This window comes from Gigantopelta aegis, chromosome 6 (genome assembly GCF_016097555.1).
Source record: "Gigantopelta aegis isolate Gae_Host chromosome 6, Gae_host_genome, whole genome shotgun sequence".
NCBI classification, from domain to species: domain Eukaryota; kingdom Metazoa; phylum Mollusca; class Gastropoda; order Neomphalida; family Peltospiridae; genus Gigantopelta; species Gigantopelta aegis.
Window position 1 is genome coordinate 26,635,947 of NC_054704.1, and position 11,663 is coordinate 26,647,609.

At 34.3% G+C, this 11,663-nt stretch overlaps 1 protein-coding gene across 2 annotated transcripts in view; it reads right to left on the minus strand.

The window, feature by feature from the left end:
* The window catches only part of LOC121376347 (ceramide phosphoethanolamine synthase-like), a 50,749-nt gene extending 40,396 nt beyond the window's left edge, over positions 1-10,353 (minus strand). For both annotated transcript variants that reach the window (XM_041504194.1, XM_041504192.1), the window contains exon 1: positions 10,195-10,353. The gene's annotated coding sequence lies outside the window, so the exon portion shown is untranslated. The remainder of the gene's footprint in view (positions 1-10,194) is intronic.
* Between the last annotated feature and the right edge of the window lie 1,310 nt (positions 10,354-11,663).

The following is an 11,663-nucleotide window of genomic DNA, read 5'->3' on the forward strand; positions in this document are numbered from 1 at the left end:
ACAGCTAGCCACTTCATCGAGTATGACGTACATGTACGCACACGCTTGCAGTTAAACCTGCTCATGCAGCCATCAGTTACCAAGACTAAATTTATATGAAAACAGCCAGTCACAAATATGAGTTTATTTCTTCATAAGATATACCCATGGCTAGCTCTGGATGTATAGAAAAGTTCACCAAATTATTTATTAAACTTAAAAAATAGCAGAAATCCACCATTATTATGCAATAAAATATCAATCTTTACATGACATTATTTTGCCAAACTGAAATAAAATGTACCAGTCATGTTTAAAATTTGCAAATGATGAAATTGGTGAGTCACAGAGCTAGCCTTGTATACCCATGACCATGAAAGCAAAAATCTGAAGAGCAATAACTGCTGTAAATGGATTTATAAGCAACATGATAATGAAATAGGTTATCATTTAATGATGACAATTCACAATGCCTGAATGATCCACCAAGAATTGGCCGCAAAGTGATGCACATATCTGAACTGGAAGCTAATATTTCATAAGAGAATCCTTAATTTGTGGACTATTAATCATTGGAAAATCCACCAACACAACTACAAAATCTAAAACATGTTCAGAGTCAATTTAAAAATTTTAAAAATCCACCAAGATTAACATATATACATATATCCACTGATATTATCACACATGCATCTCCACAAATATTTATACACAAAATCAAATACATGTTATAAATGAATCAATATTTTTAAAATCTATCCACAAAAACAATAACATACATTATCATACATGCACATCTCCACAAATATTTATATATTCACACCCACATTATCTGAATCACATAAAATATTAATGACCGTATCATACAAATATTTATATATACAAAGTTGTAAACATGCTGAATACAAAATTAAAGTAATGCAAACATATAAATCCCTACATGAAACTATACCAAGCAACCACAAAAACGAAAAAGAATTATCAAGATTTATCACAATATTAATCCATAATTTGTTTTTTAAACTTCCACATGTACGTCATAACAGATTAGTGATGACTGGGGGTGTTAAAGAAAAACACACACACATTTCACAGATCTATATTAAGTAGGAACATCAACTAAGAAATGGAGAATGTACGACAAATGTTGTAGAAGAAGGAAATGTTTTATTTAATGACGCATTCAACACATTTCATTTACGGTTATATGGCATCTGACATATGGTTTAGGACTACACAGATATTGACAGAGGAAACCCGCTGTCACCAGTTAATGGGCTACTCTTTTCGTTTAGCAGCAAGGGATCTTTTATATGCACCATCTTATAGACAGGATAGCACATACTACGGCCTTTGATGTACCAGTCGTGGTGCACTGGCTGGAGCGAGAAATAGCCCAATGGGCCCAACGACGGGATCGATCCCAGACCGACCGTGCATCGAGAGGGTGCTTCACCACTAGGTTACGTCCCGCCCCGACAAATGTGGATTCATAAAAAGATAATTCATGAGCCCTGTACACATGCTAAAAGGCATTATGTGTATTACACTTGCCTAATATGTAATCTCCAATTTAGTACTAATAGTAGTCGACCATCTTCATTGTATTCTGTTTGAATATGTTACTAGCACTGGTATCAGGTTTATACGGGTTAAACTATATGTTTGTTTGATGAACAGTTGTTTGGCCGTATGGGCTAAAGTGTTGTACTTGTTTACAATGTACAAGTTTAATCAGATGCTGGTTCAAATCCTGACTTAATGCACAAAAAGTTCAGTCTGCATTGTTCTCAGGAGTAGATTCTTAAATAGTCTACACTTGGAACAAAAGTGTGAAGTCACAAGTATGGAAGGAAGGAATGTTTTATTTAATGACACACTCAACATATTTTAATTACGGAAATATGATGTCTGATATATCATATGGCTACGGACCACACAGATAATGATAGAAAAAACCCACTGCTGCCATCAAATGGACTATTTTTTCCGATTAGCAACAAGGGATCTTTTATATGCAGCATCAGGATAGTGCATAGCACAGCCTTTGTTATACCAGTTGTGGAGCACTGGCTGGAACAAGAAATAGTCCAAATTAGCCTACCGATGGGGATCGATCCTAGACAGACCATGTATGAGGTGAGTGCTTTACTACTGGACTACGTCCTGCCCTCCTTACAAGTATGGATCAAGTGTAGCAAAAGTATGAAAAAACAGTTCAGTGTGTTTAACCAGGACCTATAAGGTGTCTACACATATGGCAATTGCATCATTTAGTCTAGAATGTGAATCTCTTGAGAGAAGTAACCAAACAGCTAGCCACAACATACCGTTACACATCTAGGTTGCCAGGGTACCAGATAAGACACTCAAATCAATGTGCTCTAGTGGCGTCGTTAAATAAAAGACACTCACTTGTCATGTATCTAGTTCAGTGTGAGTTCAGGGTGCAACAAAACGTTATTCTTACACACCCGTTGGTGAGATCATTGTTATTTTTGATCACACATAAATGTTAACACATATATACATACCATAACATTTTAAAGACATACAACTGGCTGCTCCTAGGTGATGACTAGGTCACCAAATTTTTGTTTTGTTTAATGACACCACTAGAGCACATTGATTTATTAATCACTGGCTATTGGATGTAAAAGTTTTGGTAATTTCGACAGTCTTAGAGAGGAAACCTGCTACATTTTTCCATTAACAGCAAGGGATCTTTTATATGCACCATCCCACAGACAGGACAGCACATACCACGGCCTTTGATATACCAATCGTAGTGCACTGGATGGAGTGAAAAATAGCTCAATGGGTCCACCGATGGGGATCGCTCCCAGACTGACCGCACATCAAGCAGGCACTTTACCAATGGACTACGTCCCACCCCACCAGTTCACCAATACCATACCATCCATTGTAAACTGATGGCGAGTATGTTCTGTATTGTGATTGTTTAATTACATTCTTTTTCCGGGATCAAATTAAAATAACACCAGGAAAGCTAATGATGTCACTAGAATTTAGAAAGTGATGTCATTAGCAATTGGAACAGGCCAAGTTGACGATTCAAGGGTCTACAGTTAGATTGTAGCCACATATTTTTGTTCAAGAAATACAAATATACAGTTAGTTCCATAGAAACGATTCTCTGAAAAAATGACATTTGTAGGATCAAATAGACAATAACACCCGCAAATATAAAAACTCCATGTGATTATTTCCTAAATGAAAAAAAAGTATGGTCGAATCAATCACTCCGTGACATTCAAGATAACCTAAAAATTGACATGTCTGTGACGCACAAGTTAACTATAAGCGCAAGGCCCATAAATAGGTTTTCGCTGAAAAAGGCATTTAAATTTATTTTAAAACTGGCTTTTTCAGGATATGTAAAAAATAGAATACAACATTTGTTTCCTTAGATACAATTTATCTGACAACTCGTTGTTTAAAAATGTATCAAACACACTTTGGCTTGTTGGACAAATTTTAAAACAACTCTAATGACCACCCATGGAGTATTCAGATTTCTCTAAGTAGTACATTAATAGCAACCACAACTATGATTGTATTTAAAGTACAATGTAGTTCTTAGGAAATGTACTCAGGGATTTATCCAGGATTTTTTGCCATGGTCCCATGTCTGATGGGACTGGGGAAAACAGTGCGAGTAGATCATACTTGGGATCTTTTTCAGGCCACTGAATGATGCAGTACACCACTGTTGAATTAATTTATCAGAACAAACATAATTAGAAACGTGTACTAGGAATTTTTAGCATCGAAATTAAGAATTTTCAGTGTTTTTGGGAAGGGACCCACAGAATGCCTGGATAAATCTTTGGTACACGAGGTTGAAATCATTCTAGCGTACAAATTTACAATAAAACAGTTGTATTTAACCATAGTTTAAGCTGTGAAAAGTTTAATTATTATAAATAGTAGTGATCAATGCATTTATATGTTATTTAAAAAAAAAAAAAATTAAATTGCAATCATATTGTTAATAATATGTGACAACTGTGCTATATAACACGGGGAAGACAATTAAAGCAGGCAGGCAATATTGTGTACACATATATATTAATACATTGTAGCAGTTAATTTCTTTCATCTGTGGCACATGTAGCTATTATTTATATCACTAATTACAACCCTACTGGAGATGTATTTGAGCTGCCCTAGTTGATCAATGAGGTAGCCAAACTACATCATAGTTACTGAGCACATTATAATTAATTATGCAAAGAATCCTTGGTAGAACAGTTGGCGTTAATATTTATACTTCGTTTCCACAGTTACAATAATTACAAACAATATACTCGTCTTAGACAGGTTAGGTACAACAGCTCTACAGTTTTGGCAGAACGATATAGCTTAGTGGGTAGTGGTGATTTTTCAATTTTAGAATCAAGTTTTTACTCTAACTTCAGTTCTGCTATATCCAGTATTCTGCTATTTTCAAATGGCAACATCTGCATGTGTATATACATGTATATTAGTATTAGAAATCAGTTGAAATTTCATCATCAGTTATAATTGAATAAATTTTCAAAAATACAATCAGTTAGAATTATATGGACTTGTAAGACATATTTGAATTATCACAACTAAATGCACCTAATGCTATTTTCGTGTTCATAGGGAAAGATTTTACAAATTGCTAATCTTACATTTAATACCTATTCAATATCTGTTTTCAGAGCTCGACTTAGTGGAAGGCCAGGGTGTTTTGGCTACCCATTTGTCACCAGATGTCTAAACCCAGTAGCTAGTCCGCCGGGCTACTAATCTCTTTTTGCACATCCAGTTACTCTGCAATCAACAAGATGCTTAGACGCCTAAAAAATCCACATAACACATTTTTAAATAAAAGTAAATGATTTTGCTTTTTTTCTCTCTGTTTTTTAAATTTATTAAAATTATGGGGCTACCAATTTTTACTGAGACCTACCAGATTTTATAACCACTGTAAAAGGTTTAAGGTCAATTTTAAAGCCTAGTTTTCTTTTCGTAAATTTAAACAATCCCAAACCCTAGCATATTTACATCAATTCTATCAGAACAATTACAGAATATGAAGTTTTAAAATCGATCATCATATAGATAGAGACCAACCAATCAATTTACAATTATAATTATTATTAGTACAGGCTATTTCAGGTTTCTTTTAATTACGATTTTTATGTCAATGAATATGATTGAAAACCATAATTTCATGAATTGCGGAAAAATCACTACTATCCCTTAGGATAAAAAAATTTTTATGCTATGATAGATTTATGCACTTGTTTTGGTGAATAAGGACAACTTTTGAAGAAAATTTACTTTCAAAACCATAGATCTAAATTAGCCCTTATTTAATGATAGTTAAATGAATATTTAATAATACTGCTGTCAAAATGTACAAACAAGCAACAATGACAGGACTTTGTGTCATCACTATCTGGCAGGGCTAGCTCTGGATCAGCATACGTTTTCACCAAATTATCAACAAAACACACTAAAAAATTTTTTTTGCTAAAACCCACTTTTTATTATTATCAAAATATCAATTATTTCATAAAATAATTTTGCCAAATTAAAATACGAGGTACAAATTGCACTAAATAGTTTGGGACTGTATTTTTTGTCAGTTTAGAGAGGTAAACTTTAGTATTCAAAGATGCTTAAATCACTAGACTTTGAAAAAACTTTTGAAACAATTGAGAGGGTCCGGTCTTGAGGGGTTCCACTGTATGTATATGTAGCTATTGATTTACATGGCCTACTGGCTATAAATGAATGACATACATACATGAATATCACATCATTGTATAAACTCAAAACATACATTTCCAGATCCACTCTTATGCCATTGAAAGTCATCAATATTTTATGTGACTGTCATGGCAATATTGACCTACATAAAAGACATTTCAGTTGTAGATGGCTGGCAATGCGTTTATTGACTGTGGAACTCTGTGGAGCTAAATGCAGCATTTGGATAACATGGTTGTTTCAGAAGTGATCAAATTGGACGGGCATAGAGAGAGAAAACTTTTTTTAATGGCCAGCAGTCACAGAATAAAAATTAAATAACTGCAATGCATGTCAATACTGGGTAACTCTAAGGGAGTTGATGAAAGTGTTGGTTGAAATTTCATTATTAATCAGTTGTTTATAATTGGTTTGCATCAATCGACCAACATTCAACAAATTCAATCGTTTACTAATAATATATCAACTAAAGGATTTGAATGATCAGGATCATGCATCTACTGTCATGTTTACTGGAACAGATCCTACAAATTGCTAATTTTACATTTAATTTACTTTATACCCGCACATTCATTATTAGCACATTCATTATTAGTTATCGTTACTTACACATATATGAAAACAAACCAAAACCCCAGTAGATTTACATCAATTCCATTGGCTTAACTGTAGTAACAATTACAGTTAACATTTTACTTCACAATCAGTCATACCACTGGTAGAGCGTAACTGATCAATTTGTTTTTTAAAATTATAATCTATCATTGGAACATCATTGGTACTGATGCACGGTCAGTCTATAGGAGAACAGTATGATGGCAGGGACCATTTTGTTCAGCATCGTGATTCCCTACACTATTTTAAAACATTTAACAGTAGCTGCTAATTAAGTTTTAATTGACTAGAAATATTGCTAATTAATCTAGATTTTGAAGACAAAATGTTCCTTGCATGATGACATCTTAAAAACAGTGGCTGTGTAAACAGGTTTTTCTTTACATGTAGATTTGTGTTACCAAGTTAATTACCAATAGCAACAAATGGAAATTATCACAAGCTGTCACTCTTGCTCCCCCATCACTCCTCTGAGGTTAGGAAATGTTTTTATTTAACGACGCACTAAACACATTTTATTTATGGTTATATGGGATGGTGCATACAAAAGATCCCTTGCTGCTAATCAAAAAGAGTAGCCCATGAAGTGGCAACAGCGGGTTTTCTCTCTCAATATATGTGTGGTCCTTAACCATAAATAAAATGTGTTTGAGTATGTTGTTAAATAAAACATTTCCTTGTTCCATAGCTGGTATTAGGATGGTGCGGCACCTGTCCTGAGATTAAACAAGCCTTTTTTTTCAATAATTAATTCTAGTTGCCTAATTTATAAAACACTCAGAAGATGTATTATTAATTAATTAAATATTCCTGGTATAAATTTAGCCATTCATTTATTAAATTAAGCACATTAATAACATTTATTTTTTATTTCAATTAAATTTTTGTCTTTAATGAAAAAAAAAGTTCCCCCTAAAAATGGTGAAAATGCCCCAAACGTTTTTATTCTACCATACCTTACCAAATTTCCAGGGAAACACAATACACTAGTTAGTAAACCAGTTAATTAATATACTATAAAGATTATATATACATGTCACATAGTCTGACATATACTGGTAGTGGTACATAAATACTTACCTGTAGCTGGTCATAGACAGAAGACATAAAACCACAGATGTATGTGAAATTCAAACTCATGCATTTGATCAATGCTCAACAGCATTTAGTACAATCAATCATGTGAATATGTTAATTGTTACATATAATATATGTACATGTATATTTAATATACTTGATGCACTGACAACTAAGACTAAATGTATGTTGAAACTTTAGAACTATAGGCCAAAATACAAACAGTATTGTAATCAATATTATCATTTGTTGATCAAAGACTTCGAAAGACTTGGGAACCTATATACGCGAACATGCACAAGCTCTCAACGTATAGGCCTGTATGTGTATAGTGTTTACACAGGTAATATTGACATTATGCAAGTCTTAACATGTTATATATGGAGTTCCTGAATACCCAAGGCAAAAAAAAAAAAAAATCTTATCTGGACAATAATTCAAAGACTTTAGACTGGCACAGCCAAGAGTTCCTTTTATTAGGCATTCAAGCACAACATTCAAACAGATCCCATAATTTAACATTGTTTGTCATTGTTACAGAACTGCCAGATCATGCATTGAAAAAACTTACTGAACCACAGACATACATTACACTTATGGAATTGAGATTGAGAACAAGTAGTGTAGAACTGTTCAACATGTGACAACATGCAATGCAATTAGTTTTTAAATTCCTTTATTGTGAGCGGTTTCATAAAAGAATGGCTATTAATAGAGTTCAAAAGAAGTAGAGAATAAGAAAAGTATGAAATGAAAGTTAAAACATACATGCACTAGCAAAACCACAACATACTACCATAGCCAGCTCTTCCCCCATCAAACGATCAAACTACTAGAATGCATTCGCCCGGAACTGGTGTTTCCCATGTCTAGTAATAGACCCAAGCAAGCTTGTTTATAATAATTTTATTCTTTAATACCACACAATCTAAAAACAAAAGAATGTGAGATAGGCGGTCAACTGATATTCTTTCAATAATTTACGGATAATTTAAAAAGAAATTTTTTTTGAATGAAAACATTTATTAGCAACTACTGTTTAATGTTTTAAAATTGTGTAGCGATCTCTGGAACTTGAGTAGCAAATGGCAATGCGATACTGAACAAAATGTTCCCTAAAATGGACACTAAATTTGTAAAACATCTGAAGAAAATTAAGTTACAATGAAGTGAAACGAGTTTGAAATGATAAGAGGGAAATACCCTCCAAAAACAGACTAGAGTTCACCTCCATAACCATTAGTTCTCATCATAGGTATGTGCATTTTTAATGTTGCAAAATTTATTACAAATTCCAGGATAACCAAAAACACTTGGATGTACGGAAATGGATAATCTAAACATTAAGATGCAAGTAATGATTGATTTCAATTGTCAAAAATGGCTCTAATACTAATTGTGAAAAATATGCAGTAGTGTTTAAAAGTACAAATTTGCTAGCTCAAGAGCTAGACGGACATGTGTATGGTTATATTTGCTCTCTGTCACCAGAGATATCTCTTTTGCGCAAACATGGAATGGCTGACTACCACACAGTAGACAAAGATTCCTGCTCTAATACAACAAAAAATTCTATGTTTGAAGCTAAATACCATTACATTGATCATTTTGGAATTTGACGATAACAAATAACAGACTATAGCTCGAGTCACCTCCAACCCTCCTCTTATTGATATTGATATGTAGGGGAAAGCTAAAGGAAACTCTATGTTATGTTTGGCAATCATCGACAACCAAATGGATGCAAATTACTGTGTCTAAAATACTATTTTTTTCTAAATCTTATGCCACAGAGCTTTAGTTTGATTATTCTTCAGTCCAGTCCAATCTAATTAAAATTAGCTCCACTATTACATGCGGATCTAACAGCAGCCCATTGGAGCTCATGTCCAGTTGACCTTTCATCCGACCAATCAAAACCGTACTTGCAAAATCATGCCAGTGATTTGAAAGGAATTTGAAAACATTTGGGATTATGTCGAGGGTATAGGAAATGATTTGAGTGAATTACGAAGTATGCCGGAAACTAATTTCAATATAACATTTTATATAAAATTTGTTTGAAGACGGAAAAACCCCGAATAAAACTAGTATGACTATAAAAGGCGAAGTGCAATTGGTCGATATTTAAATTGTTATTTATAGATGAAATGTCACCTGGACATGGGAGTCCACGCAATGCTGTTAGATGTACTGGTAGACCAGTAGAACTAATTTTAATCAGATTGAGTCCAGTCATGACATTATACTTATATGTTGTTAACCAGTTAACTGGCTTTCCCCTACATATTAATGTCAATAAGAGGAGGGCTGGAGGTGTCTCAAGCTAGACAGACTATAGCTCTCGAAAGGCAGAGTACTCTGGCTACCAATTTACCAAATTGCTATCGTTTTTGACACCCTAATACTATCATGATTTTGCTTAAACTTTATGCTTGTGTTTTAAATATTCACTTCGCCGAAATTTATCAAACTTCTCCTTTTTTCTTCTGGGAAGGGAGAACTCACTTCTACTTTTTTAATTCTAGATTAGAGCCTATAAGTTTAACACCCGATTCGGAACACAGGGTTCATTCGATCGATTGCCCCACACATTTAATACTGTGGAGTGCTAAACGGTGTAATAAGTTTACATGTGATACGAAACCGTCTATACGCGGCGATGATTTCAAAACTCAACCATGTCAACGATGTCAGAACAGAACTACACCATACATCAGTGAATTTCAGGCGACCTAAAAACCAGCAACTTACCGTACACTGCGTACGCCTAATAAACTGTCCAATTTGTCAAAAACAATTTCCAAATGAAATAAGCCGACAATAACAACATGACTGATCAAAGACCACAGATCACGAGCTAGGTCCGCCAGTCAACACAAATGGGAGGGCAAAGTCTTTCGCGATCTGGAACTCGACGATCTAACCCACCTCTCTCAGTATTGTGCATATCGAGACTATTGTATACGGTAGGTGATATTGAAGATAATACGGAAACGCATATCTGCCATGCCAAACAAGACTTTTCCGTTACGATTTAGTTAGTTGTTTGTTTGTTGTTTGTTTTGTTTTGTGTTTTTTAAATTTAATTATTCGTTTTTGAGACCCCTTATTCGTGATGTGTATCATATTCGCCACTTGGTGTATTCTTTGCAACTATCTATTCGAAACCTAAACGTGTGTTCTAGCTGTTGATAGGCAATCTGTAACAAAGACAGACAAGCTTCTTTTGAAATCGCAACAGTGGCAAATAAAACAGGCTAGTTTCTTGTTTTACACATAATGTTAATAATACAATTAAAGCTATACCCCAATTAAAGCTATACACATATGGTTGAATGTATATCACGAAGCAATTAATAAAATGGATTTCCTGCCCGAGTCAGACCACCGATCTTATCGGAGGCCGGACTCGGGGTAGGCGTGCTCGAAACCATAGAGGTATATGAGCACGTTAAAAACATATCTAAGTTCTAAATAAAATGGAATACTTCTAACAGGCATGTAATAGCGATATTTGAAGTGGCCCCTCACCATACCGATTCCTATGGCATGTCTAACAGTTATTTGTATAGATTTTTTTAACAATTTGTAAATTGTCAGTGGTGATTAAAATAGTCTGCAAGAAAAAAATTTGAATTTGTTTGTAAATATTATTTCGTTCCATGTGCGAGTAATTTTTTGCATTTTTGATTTTACACAAATCCTGTTATTATATCACTCCAAGACAATGACTACTAATATAAAACTGATATAAAGTGCCCAACAACACCAGAGGCGGATCTAGGGGGAGAGGGACAGGGGCCCGGGCCCCCTAAATTTTGCGACAGTTATAATTTTATTATATATTAATTTTCACCCCTCTCCAAACCTCCCCCAAAGTTCCCTTGGCATTCCACCTCGTTATTGGGGTCCCCTAAATGGATTTTATGGATCCGCCACTGAACACACATAGACAGTACACCATTAAAAAGTGTGGCACCTCACATTTAAAATACCTGCAAGAAAATTGGAAGGAGAGAGTGGCAGGGGTCACTTAACCATTTAAGAAATTTGATGAATGTTTTTATTAGCAACTCCCATTTATGCTTAAAATAGTTGGTCCATTTTGTGATTTCAATTTCTAGTGTATACTGCATAACAATTGTGTGGATCCCTCCAGTCAGGTCAGGTCAGATCATAGGGTTTAACGTGCACATTCAGAGCAAGCTCTTATAGCACAC